The sequence below is a fragment of the Ursus americanus genome, chromosome 17 (genome assembly GCF_024610735.1).
Source record: "Ursus americanus isolate L20-20 chromosome 17, mUrsAme1.1.p, whole genome shotgun sequence".
Taxonomy (NCBI): domain Eukaryota; kingdom Metazoa; phylum Chordata; class Mammalia; order Carnivora; family Ursidae; genus Ursus; species Ursus americanus.
The window spans coordinates 38,658,674-38,674,719 of record NC_142143.1 but is presented as its reverse complement, the minus strand read 5'-3'; positions in this window follow the sequence as shown (position 1 = coordinate 38,674,719).

Genomic DNA, 16,046 nt, shown 5'->3' with positions numbered 1-16,046 from the left:
AAAAGACCACAGAGGTCATCTGGTCCAATCCTTATCCAATGCATAAATCCCCTCCAGCTGGTTAAACTCATTTTTAATTCCAAAGCTATTCTCCAAGCTTCTAGTCATTTCATCAGCAAACTTAATTAACAGGGACTCTATTCAATCTATTGACTCATGAGGCCAGCTTAACAAAATTAATAAATATATAATTTGGCTGACTGCACAGTGAGGTGAAAGATGTGGGAGTAATGTGCATTACTTCAATGCCTATAATTCCTTTCATAACATTATGAAGCAATATTAGATAATCTTAAATTCACTTTGCTGAAAAAAAATCTGTCTAGTTACAACAGCATGCTACTGGGAGATCAAAAATAAAATATTGTCTTGTAAGTTAAAATGTGCTAGATGGTGAATTAAGATTTCAGATGAACCATAGAAAGCAAAGAACACTTAATTCAGTAACATTATAACTTTTGAAAAATGTACCATTTTTGGAAAAGTTACTATGACTATAGATGATCGTGGCCAAGTTGCCAATTTAAGGTGACATTGTTTATACAAACTGCAGTATGAAAAGTATTTCCTGGGGTTGTACAGTTCACAGACACTTGTTTATTCATATTCAAATCTCAACAAGGAGTAAAAAAAATTCAAATATGTATCATGCAACCTTAGAAATTTAAATATGGTAACAAAGATACCATTGAAAATATCTGAACTCCAGTTATAAAATAGATTGAATAACTTTATTTCATATTAATGAGTATGTCTTATTATTTTTTTTAAGATTTATTTATTTATTTATTTATTTATGAGAGAGAGAGAGAAAGAGTGAGAGAGTGGGACGGGAGCAGAAAGAGAGGGAGAGAGAGAATCAAAAGCAGACTCCCTGCTGGGTGCAGAGCCTGACATGGGGCTCAATCCCAGGACCTTGAGATCATGACCTGAGCTGAAATCAAGAGTCAGTAGAATCCCACTTTACTGTGTCAGCCAATCTCATAGATATTTTTTAACAGTGAGTACTTTTGTGAGTACTTTTGTGATTAGGGAATTCTATGGTATTGTCGTATCAATGTGAACAGGGCCTATTAGCGTAAACAAAATGTACTAATATATAGCAGGGATGCACTGTAATGATTTCTTGTTGAAGTTAGAAAGTTAGGAGGATGACATTGAAAATCTCTTTTGAAAATTTTATTCATCACTTTATGAACTAGCTTAATTTTTGCTTTTAACTACTTAAAGAAACCAACAACTTGACTCTCAAAAATCCATTCATCTTCCAGCTGCAATTACTGTAGATCAGACCTTTTGGTTACATGTTGTATTGCTTGTTCTACTTTCTCAGTAAAAGTATCATATAGTCCAAGGATGTGATTCAGTCACATCCATAATTTTCCATTTATAACACTTCATTTAAAAAACATGTTAACTTAAAAATTCAGAAATTAAAAAAATTAAAGATTGAAGTATGAGAATGAACCTGCTAAATATGTAACAATACAGAAAATTTAAAGGAACGTTAAATTATTAAGACAACAGCAAAGAAGATACTATCATCACTCCAATCATAACAGGTGACTTGATGATAAGTAGCAATAAACAATCGAGAAAGAGTAGGATGTGTTTACGTGCTTATTTAAACTATAAATATCAAAGATGAAAATAAGTCAGCCTCCTGAGCAAAAATTATATAAATGTATGACTTTTTGTAGTATGTAAATGATAATCATGGACAATTTAAATGGAAAACATCAGAAGATTTTATAGATAAAAGGAGAAAAGTACAGTTTGTAAAACAATAAAATAACAAAATAGTAAGTACAAAAGTTGCTTAAGGTTTATTTCAAGGTTAGCTTTAGCACTTCCTAAGAAGGTCAAGTTCTAGACTGCTATGTGAGCTTACCTTCTTAGGTACTTATTGTAGTCATTATTAACCTATTGTAAAAACGGTAAAAAATGTCTGGGTCGAAAAGAGGCAGCAAAATTGAAAAAAAAAAAGCAAAAACAAACAAGTCCTTATTAAACAATGCCATTTACTTACAATCTGAATGTGGTGAAAGACGTGTATACAAATGGTTAAGAGACGATGATATTTTATTCTTTATTTCACAAGTGAATTATATCATTAATATGAATTGTCCTATTACTTTTGCCTTCAGTATATGTGTATCTTTATGCTGATGGCCGTGAAAACGTGACCATTTAAAGAATGATAGATGATAAATTACTTGGTGGAAAAATAGGGTATATAAAGATGATTTACTGATTTTTTAAAAAGGTTATTTATTGGGACACCTGGGTGGCTCATTGGTTAAGTGTCTGCCTTTGGCTCAGGTCATGATCCCAGGGTCCTGGGATCAAGCCCTGCATCGGGCACCCTGCTCAGAGGAAAGCCTGCTTCTCTCTCTCCCTCTGCCTGTCACTTCCCCTGCTTGTTCTCTCTCTTTCTTTCTCTGTCAAATAAATAAATAAAACCTTTAAAAATAGAAAAACAAAAACATTATTTATTGACAAAAAAATAGAACCAAATTTGTATGAGAAAAGATTGAGAATGGTCACCTCCATAGAGGTCATTGTATACCCTCTATTTTCTTCCCAATGATCTGGCTATCCTTGTCTCTTGGCATCTTCATATCATTTAAAAAATCAGTTTGTCAAATGCCATGAAAGAAACTGGATTTTTAATTGAGATTTTATTGATATTATATGTAAATTTGGAGAAAATTGATTCTTTACATTACTGACTCTACAAATCTATGACAATCTCTCCAAATATTGATGCATTCTTTAATGTTTCAGTAAGATTTTGTAGTTTTGTGTATAGACCTATATTCTGTATTTTCCTTTCTTTTTACTGTCCATGAATTAGTCTAGATAGGTTCTACTAACTTTTCCGTCTTCCAACTGGTCCTCTCTTCAACTGTGTCTAATCTTCTGTCAAATTCATCTATTGAGTTTTTTTTTTTTTTTTATGGTCTTCTCTAGCTCTAGGTTTTCCATGGTTTCCACAGTAATTCTTCCTAAATCCTGGTTTTATGCTGATATTAACCATATGTCCCCTGATTTTCTTTAATGTATTAACCATCGATATTCAAAGTCGATGCCTGATATCTCTAATATCAGAATCTCCTGTAGCTCTTTTTCTTTTTTGCCCTTATGTCAAGTATGGTGTGGTTTTTGCTGCATCGTGTAATTTTTGACTACATGCTGAATGTTCTACATGAAAAATTATAAACATACTTTGAGTTTTTCGACTCTGTTGTTTTTTTTCATTGACAATTTTCTCTTGTCTCTGGCAGGAGTTAGACTAGAAGAAGATTGTTTAAGCCAATCATAGATGAAATTAAGTTTCTGTCACTCTGAAGACTTGGTGATTCTCCATTAAATCTTTAGTAGACTTTCAAGCATCTTAATTGAAAATTTGGCAATTTTACCAGAATCCCTCTCATTGACAGGCTCTTACTACATTTTTTTTCTTTCTTTCTAGCCCTCTTTTGAAACTGCTAAAAACTACTCAGTTGCTCATCCATTACTAATGGACTGTCCAATGCTTCCCGGACAAAGATGTATTCAATGTAAGATTGGGCCTCTGCACTTCTCTTCAGAATCTTGGCCATCAGTCTAGGTATCTTAGTAGTTCCCCAAACAGATGTTTTAACATTTGTTATCCATCTTCTTATATTGTTATTGGTGAGAAGATTGGCCTGATACGAGCTAGTTCTTTATAGCCAGAGTTAAAAGTGGTACACTTACTTCTTTATTTGAAAAACAAACAAACAAACAAAAACCCCCCAAAACTTCAAGGGGTAGTTATATGAGACATTCAATACAACTAATCAATGAATTCTAGACACTTGTAGAAATTTCATGTAGCAAGAAGATACACATCAAAATTTCCAGGACAGGTTACCTGTGTTACACAATGTTTTTGATAGTACTCTGGGCATTCTCCTTTGAGATCACAGTAAATTGCTCATCAAGTGGTAAAAACCTTTGGCCATTTTCCTCCGTATACTAAATTTTATTGTGTTTAAGATGATATTGATTTTTAAAAAAGATTTTATTTATTTATTTATTTGACAGAGAGAGAGACCCCCAGTGAGAGAGGGAACACAAGCAAGGGGAGTGGGAGAGGAAGAAGCAGGCTCCCAGAGCAGAGCAGGGAGCCCAATGTGGGGCTCGATCCCAGGACCCTGGGATCACGCCCTGAGCCGAAGGCAGCCGCTTAACAACTGAGCCACCCAGGCGCCCCAAGATGATATTGATTTTAAGAAGTAACATGATATATATCATAATTTAAAGAAAAATTCCAACAATTATAATCACAAAATGTCAAAGATTTTAAAATGCTTCTTTATTTCAAAAATACCAATATATTAATAACAAAAACTATATATAGTTTCAAATAGTAAGAAAAACAGTCTTTAAAATTAAACATGGGATCTCAAAATATTGAAAAAGAAGAAAGAAAAAATTGCCTATTATAAAAATCTGATATATACTGTGGATTTTTCTCAATTCAGGTCTTATTTCTGGAGTTGATGTGCTTAAAAGCATCACTAATTACGGGCACCTGGATGGCTCAGTCAGTTGAGCAGTTGAGCGACCGACTCTTGATTTCAGGTCAAGTCATGATCTCAGGGTCCTGAGATTGAGCCCTGTGTTGGGCTCCAAGCCCAGCCCAGAGTGAGATTCTCCTGCTTCCAACCCACCCACCGCTCCTCCTCCTCTCTCTCTGAATGCTCTCTCTCTCAAAAAAAAAGGCATCATTAATTAATGAAATAGATAAGAAATTTATAAAATATTTTTAATGAAAATTTATATAAAATCTTTATGTTTTAAAATAAACACACAAAAGTATATTATGTAATAGGGTACACAAGATTTTAAACATGAACCCCCCAGAGTTCTTTTGTGGAGAGTTTCAGAATTACTGACTGTGAATAATGGGTAAATTTTGCATCATTTTAGAAATTATTTACAATAGTGATTCTTTAATATGTATTAAGTGGTAGCTACTTAAACATTATTATATTCCCTGATGAGTGAAAATTTTCTGAATGAGTGAGAGGAATAAGCATGCATATATCATTTTAGTTTCTGATTTTCATTAATTCAACAAGTAGTTAGCACCCCTGTGCCAAGTAGTATAATGAAACTAACATTACAGTTCTCACTCTTCTACCTAGTGCTGAAGGTACATTGATGCATGACTTTTGTTTCAAGGTATGTAACATATAACAGTGGGAGAACCAAGGGAGTAACTACATTTAAAAAAAAAATCAAATGATAAAGGGTATCATGCAAAAAGAGCAAGATGGTAAAGGTCTATTACATAGAAGATGCTCTGATTCTCCCCTGGAAGGTAAAATACCCTTGGCTTCCAGTGCTCTTAGTCTCTTAAAGGCATAGAGCAGTAAGAAAACATGGCCTATTTAGTCTGATACTTTGGTCTGGCTAAAGATGGAGAGCTAGAAAGTAGCATTAGAGGGATAATCACAAGCCGGGTTAAGTTTCATAACCACGTCGATGAATTGTGACTTTACCGTGTAGACCTAGCAGGGCTATTAAAGAAGTGTAGTAAGAGATGATCATGATTATGATAAGATATTGCAGGTGTTTCCAAGATCTATTAATAGAATTTGGACCATTTACTAATAGGTCTTTGTTCAAAGAACAGATGAAATATTCTTTTGTGAAGTAGGTCTCTCCTTCTTATTATTCCATTTAACAGATGAGGAAACAAGCTTCAAGAAATTAAATAACTTGTCCATATTCACATATTTATGAGAAGATGAATCTGGAATTCGGTGGCTTATAACTCCAGAACCTGAATCCAGAGCCTGTGCTCTAACTGCTACTCAATTGCACACCCTAACCAGCATCATTGACATCATCTGAAATTTTGTGGGAAATAAAAATTTTAAGCCACACCAAGACCTGTATTTTTACAACAGGTAAATTACATGCATTCAAAAGTTTGAGAAGCACTGTATGGGGCTTCTGTATCCAGAACTTTTTTGCGGGGAGGTCATTCTGGGTTAATAGAATGCCTTCTGTTCCTATGGCCTTTGTTATGATTTTTTAGTCCAAGTCAGAGATTATACCCAAACAATATCAGTAAATCTGGATGAAAATTGGAAAATTCAAGTTGGATATTTTACTTGCACACTAAAATGGTTGTCATGCTTCTGCTTTATCCTTTAAGTAGGAGCACCAGAATTGGAGGTTAAATAGTTCAAAAGACACATCATGGAAAAATATAGCATTGCTGTGTTTCCGAAGGATAAGTATCATCGGACGTAGAGAGATCTTTTAGGTGGTAACATGGACACAGTGTTACATAACAATGACTGAGAACATAACTCCATTTCCAGTTCTCTCTCAATCTTCTGATCAACTAAGATCAAACATTTTTGAGACTATTTCTCTTGACACTTTTCTACCACTGTCTTTAAAAAAGGGAGAAATAGCTTTTGACAGACCGTGATAACAAAGTAGTTTTTACCATTTTGTTTTTATTGCATTTTTATTTGTAATCATTTTATATGTGTAGTTTTAAAGTATGATAGATTTGAAACTCCTTTTAAAATAAATTTTAGGTAAAAATTTGTCAACTTTAAATAAAGTAAGATAAGAATAGTTGATACATGGATAGGGCAAAAACTGTGATGGACGTGTGTTAACAATGAGGATTAAGACTACGGACACACAGGATAATCGGTGTTAAAAACAAAAAACAAACTCAATGCACAAGTCAATGACAAAATTTAGTCTTAAAGAGTTTTAAGCAAGTTTAAGAATTCTTTCCAATGTCTTTATTTCCCTCTGTTTACAGTAGGGTATAAGCTGAATGCCCTTTTAAGAGGGCAAAGGGTCTGGGTCATCATATGACTCGCCACTCTTCCTTCCAACCAAGATGACACCTGGCGGGAAGAGGGACACTATGCAGTTGGTTGAGATCAGGACACATATTTCCTTTTGACAGGAGCACAGGTTTTTCCCTCTCTGGGAGGATCCCTGAAGACAGCAGCTAGTGACTGCTCAGTCTCACCTCCACCACATCCCTGACCTTGTCTTTTTTGGAGGAGGACTAAGAAATTCAGGGATAAGTCAAAGACATAGGATACATTGTAGGACAGATCCTTATAATAGAGAAAGAGCTATACAAATTTTGATAAGATATATTATTATTATTATTAAGGGGAGAAAATCATCTTCCCAACATTTAGGCACTTAATAGAATGAGGGGAAAAATTTGGACTCTAACTTACAATTTTTTTTTTAATCCAAAGCTTACTTAAATAACAACTAACTCCTATCTTAGAACTGCTGAGATCTATAAATCATTATATTTTTTAATGCTGAGGAAAAGAAAAGATTACCTCTAAGTGCTTCAAATCCCAGCAGTGTTTTTAATGAACCAAGCTTGATTTTGATCAATACTTAAGCTATGAGGGTTTTATTTTTTATTTTTTTATGGTGTTGCTTTTAGATTTGTGTGCTTGCGAAGAGATAATAGCAAATGTCATGCTTGGAAGAAGGAAGTGACTTTGTTGTTACAAATCAATAAGGAGCATTGTTCCGTTAAGTATAACAGATAAAAGTGAAAACAAATGCCACCCCCACCCCCATTTTATAAGAAATCGCCATGATGATGCATCACAGGTGGGCACCAGAACCCGTAGCCTCTGAGCCTGGAGCTTTAGAATGTTTGCAGAAATCTTTTCAGGTTAATATGAGTCGAGTGGAATGCATTCCAGAACATTAAACCTGTCTTTAATTGTTAATCTCTTTTATTTGTAGACCATTTTATTGTGTACAAAGCGCTTTTACCTCACATTACATTGTTTAAATCTCACAACAATCCTGACAAGCTGGTAAAGTGGGGTTTATTATACTCATCCCACTAACGGAAAATTGGAGACTCAAAGATGTGCGGTAATTAGCCAAAGGTCATACAAACTGGTAAGTAGCAGAGCACAATGGGTACATAATTCATGTGGAATGTGAGGAGAGAGAATTTATCCTTAAATTTCTTAGCTAAAATGTTCTCAATGGTCATGTTGGAGAAGAGGGGCTAAGAAGAGTTGGAGTCAGTTTCAAATATAAAACTAATCAGATGCAAATTAAAATTTTAAAAGTCAATCAAATCATTAATAATTTATTCAACTAATATTTATTGTGTGCTGAGTACATGCTAGAAATAGTTCCAACATTGAGAATAGGGCAAAAAACAAGACAATAGCAATCCCTGAGCTTGAGAAATTAATTTAACCAACTACAATTAAGCATTTTCCTTGAAAATTTATACCCAGTTTTTCTATTGAGTAGTTTGGCATAATACATTCAAATTTAAAATGAATAAATTTAATACAGTAACTCTACTTTTAAGAATTTCTCATAAAGAATATCAGACATACACATAAAGATGCATACATTAGACGTGCTCGGAATTTTATAGTAAAAAAGACTGGAAATATGTGCATCATATAGGATTAGTTAAATATGATACAATCACACAGGAAACATTATTTCACCATTATAAGTTGGTCTGTTGATTGATAGTTATGGATATTAAAAGTTGCCCATAAACAATTATTACTTTTACTAAATAAGTTGGAGAATGCAACTTGTTTTATCAAATTTGTGTAATGTCCTTAGTGTATAAGCATGATGGATTTTCTGAAAAGATAACCAAACGTTAGCTATTATCTCTGAATGGTTAGATTCCTCATTTTTACTTTTGTTTTTAAGCTTTTGGTACTATTTCATTTTTTATATAAACATGTTGTATTTTACAACTGAAAAATAGTACCATTTTATTTAAATATAATTCATTAAAGATCAATTATGTAAAGAACATTCAGTCTTGCAATGAAATATATTTTTAGGGGAATTTTGGAACATATTTTATGATATAAATAATGTAGGACTTTTTGCTTGCATTGCCTTGTGCAATTTTTCAGATTATTTTGTTACTTGAATTGCTCCGTTTGGAGCCTGTTAGATTATTCCATATATTTTATATGTTAGAAGATTATATTGGCATCATTTTTTTTATTTGAATTTGGTCATTCCATGGACTGTGATGTGGGGGACAAAGGCAAAATCATATGTAGATGAAATTAGATTTCCTTGTAATTTGCAGACCATTGACAAATACTTGAGGCAGGCAGAGTATGACATTCCTCCAGGAACTCCCAATGTCAATGTTAACGCCTTGCTAGAGGGAAAAACAACCTCAGCTTGCAAGGGAAACAAAGGCAAAAATGAACTATTGGGACTGTATCAGGATAAACAGCTTTTGCACAACAAAGGAAAGTCAACAAAACCAAAAGACAACAACAGAACGGGAGAAGATATTTGCAAATGTCTTATCAGATAAAGGGCTAGTGTCCAAAACCTACAAAGAATTTACCAAACTCAACACCCAAAGAACAAATAATCCAGTCAAGAAATGGGCAGAAGATAGGAAAAGAACACATACAAATGGCCAACAGACACGTGAAAAAATGCTCAAAAGCACTCATCAGGGAAATACAAACCAAAACCACGAGATACCACCTCACACCTATCAGAATGGCTAAAAATAATAAGTCAGGAAATGACAGGTGTTGGCGAGGATGCAGAGAAAGGGGAACCCTATTATACTGTTGGTGGAAATGCAAGCTGGTACAGCCACTCTGGAGAACCACATGGAGTTTCCTCAAAAAGCTGAAAATAGAACTAACCTACAACCCAGCAATCGCGCTACTAAGTATTTACTCCAAAGTTAAAAATGTAGTGATCTGAAGGGGCATCTGCATCCCAATATTTATGGCAGCAATGTCCACAATGGCCAAACTATGGAAAGAGCCCAGATGTCCATCAACAGATGAATGGATAAAGATGGATATATAATATATATATAATGGATATATATTGGATATATAGTGGATATACAATGGATAAAAGTGTATATATATATATATACTTTTATATATATATATATATACATATATATATAAAATGAAATACTACTCAGCCATCAAAATAAAAAATGAAATCTTGCCATTTGCAATGACGTGGATGGAACTAGAGGGTATTATGGTAAGTGAAATAAGTCAATCAGAGAAAGGCAATTATCATATGATCTCACTGACCTGTGGAATATAGAAACAAAACAGAGGATCATAGGGGAAGAAAGGAAAAAATAAAAAAGATGAAATCAGAAAGGGAAACAAACCATAAGAGACTCTTAATCATAGGAGACAACTAAGGGTTGCTGGAGAGGAAAGGGGTAACAGGATGGGTAATTGGGTGATGGACATTAAGGAGGGCATGTGATGTAATGAGCACTGGGTATTATATAAGACTGGTGAATCACTGACTTCTACTTCTGAAACTAATATACATTGTATGTTAATTAATTAAATTTAAAGAAAAAAAAAAAACCTTAGCTTGAATCTTCTTTAGAATACAAAAGTACTTTTGGAAACTTCCCTAGTTTCTACCTCTCCCAATTCCATAGTGTTTCGTCAGTCGCTTCTCACAATCCCAAGGCAGCTCTTTCTGCCTATGCCATGGCTCCTGTTCCTGTGCTTTAATAAAACCACCTTTTTGCACCAAAAACATCTTGAGGATTCTTTCTTGTTGGTGGGCTCTGAACCTCAACATTTCCATATCAGATTGCATTATATTCTCTTCTTTTGGTTAGTTTCTGACTATCAAAATTCTCTAAAAGTAATAAAAAGGACAGTTCCCTTTCCAACTACTATCAGAACCATGCTAAAATTTCTATGAAGACTTTTGACTCAGCATTTGGTTTATATTTCCTTGCAGGTAGGGTTTTCCCACAAACAAGCAATTATTCTTCCTAAATTCCATCTAAGAGGATACAATTTCTTCCACTTTTCTGAGGCCTGATGTCAATGTATGCAACAAAAATGTCAGTTTTGTTTTGTCTGAGATGAATGCAGAAAAGAAGGTAATCTGTTTATTTAATTTCTTGACTCATACAATGCAGAGCTCCTGAAGATTTTATTCATTCCTCCTTTGGGAATCTTTGAGTTTGGGAAAATTGTTCTAAACTTCCACTCAGTAGAAACTTCTGTAAATTCTTATGTACAGTGTTTAGGTTGCCAAAGATGAAGGCTGTGCCATTCTTGATATAAATGAACAGATTCTCTTACTGACATGGTACAATATATCACCAAAGATTGTCTACTCTATCAATGCCAGGGACTAGAAAAGGGGGACGTAAATAAAATTGGAGAAGTCATAACTTCAAGCTCCCAACTTCAGGACTCTGGTCAGTAAACCTCTTTAACCTCTGTGTTGAGAAGAGTCAGGAAAACGTGGAGGGGAAAATAAATGCGTGGTCTTAATTGCCAACTCCTAATATAGGGGATGATGCTCTTTTCATATTTTGACTCAGTCCAAAGGATCTCTGTTTTGAGGCCAGCTTTTCCACTCATTATATGTGCTTTAAATGGGACTGAGCAATCATTTTGTGTCTTGGTCAGATCCATTTAGCCTCATATATACATGTAATTACCTTTTTAGAATGACATTGCCAACATTTTCTACACCGGGATGATGACATTGACTTGTTAATGGTGGCCGCTGGAGCTTGCTGGGGAAGACTTTGAGGGCCAGCAGGAGCTCATTGGCAGAGTGCTCAAATCTATCAGTGATATCTGCCATCTGCAAAAACACTCCACATTTGCCCTCCGTTGAAGTTGCCAACTGGCAGTCTACATCCTGGAAAGTTACACAAACCAGGCTTCTTTGGCTGGGTTAGAAGAGAAGTCCTTAAGAATTAAAGTATTAGTGAAAATTCTTATTTTAGGGGGAAAAAAAGAGGCAGTTTGCTGTGGGGATGAAGAGGACTCCAGCCTAGGTCTGTCTAACCTGTGTGACCTGAACAAGTTATTAGAATTATCTGTGCTTCTTCGTTGGTAAATAGGGATATTAATTGTCTTTTGTCAGGAGGTCACTCTGAGGATATTTTCAACCTTTCACTCTGAGTCAAGCACTTTGTGCTACACATTATATTTGTCTTTAGTGAATAAACTAAGTTCTAGTGGATAAGATAGCTCTAATGGATTAAAAGTTTAGTGGTTGAACTCAGTTTTAGTGGAGTAACAAGGCTGGTAAATGATGAGGGAACAAAGGCAAAAAGGACATGTAGATAAATTTCCCTGTAACTTTTAGCCTGTTGACAAATACTTGAGGCAGGCAGAGTATGACATTCCTCCAGGAATGCCCAATCTTAAGGTTAATGCCTTTCTAGAGGGAAAAATAACCTTAGCCTCATGATGGCCAGGCCTCCAGGATCTGTTGAGTCTTCTGGAGCATACGAAAACCCCTTTGGAAACTTACCTTGTCTTTACCTTCCCCAACTCCATAATTTATAATCAGTTGCTCCTTACATCCTGGGGCAGCCCTTTCTGCCCACAGGTCCTGTCCCCGTGCTTTAAATAAAACCACCTTTTTGCACCAAAGGTGTCTCAAGAATTCTTTCTTGGTCATTGGCTCCAAACCCCAACATTTCCATATCAGTAAATGGTCTTTCAGCATGATAAGGCCAGGTTTGTTAGCCTTTGACAATTTTGGTCAAAATTATATTAATATCATCTCAGTAGCAATGAGCACAACTAGTGCATAGATTTTGCATATGAGGGCTCTTTGGAGAAATTCTTAGGCTGAGTCAATAAATATACAAGATGAGCTGAAGCATCTTGTAACTCTAGAGAGTAAGGCGGTATTACCATACACACAATGTGATGGAGGTACGTCAAAGTGACACAGGAGCCAACTGTTCTATGATTTTGGTGACTTTTTTTGTTCTGTGCCTGCTTCGAAGGTTCTGGGATCTAGAATTACTATTTTGTTATTCATCGCTCTGGCTTCTAATTTTTCATAGCTTTGGCTTTCTAAAGGTCTTTGCAAATATCATCAGAATCTCTGCCTGCCTCATCTGTAAAGGATAATCTGGTTGATTTGGAACTTCACCATCTGGTTCAAGGAATGCTTTTTGGGCTGGACTTCTTGCTGCATAGACCAGTGGCCATCCTTTAGTTTGGTAGTCAATGGTAGAGTCAACATGGTTATAGAAAACTGTATAGCTGAGGCTCCTGGGTGGCTCAGTTGGTTAAGTGTCTGACTTGGGTTGGGGTCATGATCCTGGGGTCCTGGGATTGAGGGGGCTCCCTGCTCAACCGGGAGTCTGCTTCTCCCTCTCCATCTGCCCCTCCTCCCCACTCATGTTCTCTTACTTGCTTGCTCTCTCTCTCTCTCTCTCAAGTAAATAAATAAAATCTAGAAAGAAAGAAAGAAAGAAAGAAAGAAAGAAAGAAAGAAAGAAAGAAAGAAAGAAAGAAAAAAAAAAAAAAAGAAAACTGTACAGTGAGGGCTATTCATGCCAAATAATTCTGAAGAAATTTCAGCTTGATTCCTGGCCCCTCAGAAACCATTTAGAGAGATCCCATGGGTCAGAAAATGAAGGAGCCTTTTAGGTGCAGTTATCTTTAGTTAAGGGTGAGGGCATAGCAGGCTGTTCTCCTGAACGCCACTTGCCAACGCGGCCGGCTTCCACAGAAGGCAGCAGCGGAAATGAACATTTTCATCAGAAGGCCCCGTGGGTATGGCAAGCACATGGGTTATTTTTTCTGTCCTTTAGCTGTTCCTTCCAAGACTAGAAAGAAGTTAATCATACAGTAATGAAGCGTTTGTGATGTTTGTTAAGAATGAGGGCCCACTATGCATACAAGGCAGTCTTGTGATAGTCGTGCAAGGACGCATGGAAACCACATATCCCTTAGAAAACGCTAGTGGCCCAAGAGCCGATAGGCTCTGAGCATGCGCGGGTCATATGGCTGGGGCGAGCCGCGCAGTAAGAGGCAGGTGCTTTTCTTCCTCTACCTGGATTTTTTGGAGGTCCTCTTGTTTGATCACATTCCTTTCATTCAGATTCTTTTCATCATGGGCAGTTCATCACCGGGCTCCCTTAACTCCAAAATACTCCCCCAGCAAGTCCTTAAGTCTTCTAAAAATAGCACTGTGTTTTGTCTTTATGATTTAATTTCAATAATTAATAAACTGCTATTTTCGTCATTGCAAATTTTTCTCTTAGTTCAAGGCCTTCAGTCTGAGTTTGATTGTCTCTGTTTACACGTGTAACTAATACTTTTTGGTGTCCACTGGGGGAATTTTATGATTTAATTAAAAACATAAAAATAATAAAATAATTTGACTCCATTATAAGATATTATAACTATTGGGATTGTATTAAACTGTGTTGTACAAATATGGCCTCTAAAGAATTCTGTATAATGGAGATTGGTTTCCCTCAGAATTTATATGAAAGAACATCCAAATCGAGTCTATTTGAAAGCAACTCACAAACGGAGGGCCAGAAATTGTAATTTTCTACCCATTCCATCTAAATTATACTCTGTTAAATAAAGCATAAAATTTACAGACAAATGGCTTGCTATAAGATTCTATATATACTCAAGGTATTTTTGACTAGTTTTTCAATTCTTATTTTTTATAGTTAAAATTCTAATGTTAAAAGTGTATTTGCAATTTTTTTATTTAAAAGTTATACTGGTTAAATTTTATATCCTGTAATGATAAAGTGTTACTTTTCACCTTGATCTGACCATGGAGACCTGAATATCTTCTTTTTATTTCTTCTTTAGGATGCATTCCATTTCATCACAGTTCAAAAATAATAAAGACCCCAGGCAGAGTAAAACCTATTTCTTTAAGTGTGGAATTGGCAACAATTCCAATTCCAGTTTGAAATATATGTGTGTGTGTATCTTAATCATATATATATATATATATGAAATATATGTGTGTATATATATCTCAATCATATATATATGAAATATATATATATGTGTGTGTATATATCTCAATCATGTAGTCTAGCAAGTTGTATCACATGTGAATTTACTCATGTGATTGTTTATTGAAAACAGGTAATAATTGCTCTTACTATTATTGTTAAAGTTGAGTACTTGGAACCATATTAATGATCTTTATTACATAAGGGCATTTTCAAAGTCTTAATGGATGTGTTTTATATTTTTAAATAAATAGAATATTTAAATGCATAAAATGCTACTTGAATGCTGTTCTTTCTAAAGCTGAATTCTTTCTAAAGCTGTTTCTGTTAGTCCCTCATTATCTCTGACAGCTAATATTTACTTTGTATCCTCAAGCACTTGGCCAAGAGATAGAAACTGTATTAGGCTCAACCCAACAAAAGGTCTAGTTCTAAACAGGAAACTGTGGCCGAGTTTTATCAGTTCCTACTTGGCCACCTGATTCATGTCCTCTTTTTGTTTCCAGTGCCACCAACCTAATTCAGATCCTTACACCCTTCTCCCCTGGTTTCAGTAACCTCCTAGCTGAACTATTCAAACTATCTTACTCAGAGGTTCTAAATTAATATATTCAAGGCACATTATCCCATCATGTCACTTTCTTACACATGAAAAGTACTACTAAATAGTAGTCATTTAAACTCAATAACTACTTAATAGTCTAAGAGATAATGTAAGTACTTACCAAGTTCAGGAATTGTGTTACACCCTGCTAATATAAAGATGAATGAAAGAGCATTCTTGCCTTTGAGATGTTTACAGATTCCTAGGGAAAAAAATTCTGTGGTATTTACTATGTATAATGTATTAGACATCAAGTCCATAATTGTATAGCTATATTGATATGTCTGTATGTGTATTTAAATACATATCAAGGAGTGACAATATGTAGAGCGGGTCTAAACCCAAGTCCATCAATTCAGGTGTGCAAAAAACTAACATTGCATTTCATAAAAATATTCCATTTCCAATCTAAGTTTTCATTCTACTCACATGACAGACATGTGCTAACAGTTTGAACCCTCTCCCCTTTATAGGATTGTGGCTAAATTCTGGAAGTTATATACTATCTCTGCTATAGACTCTGTGTTTCCCCCAAATCCCTATGTGGAACCTACTTCCCACTCTGATGGTATTCAAAGGTGGGGCCTTTGAAACGTGATTAGGTCATGAGGG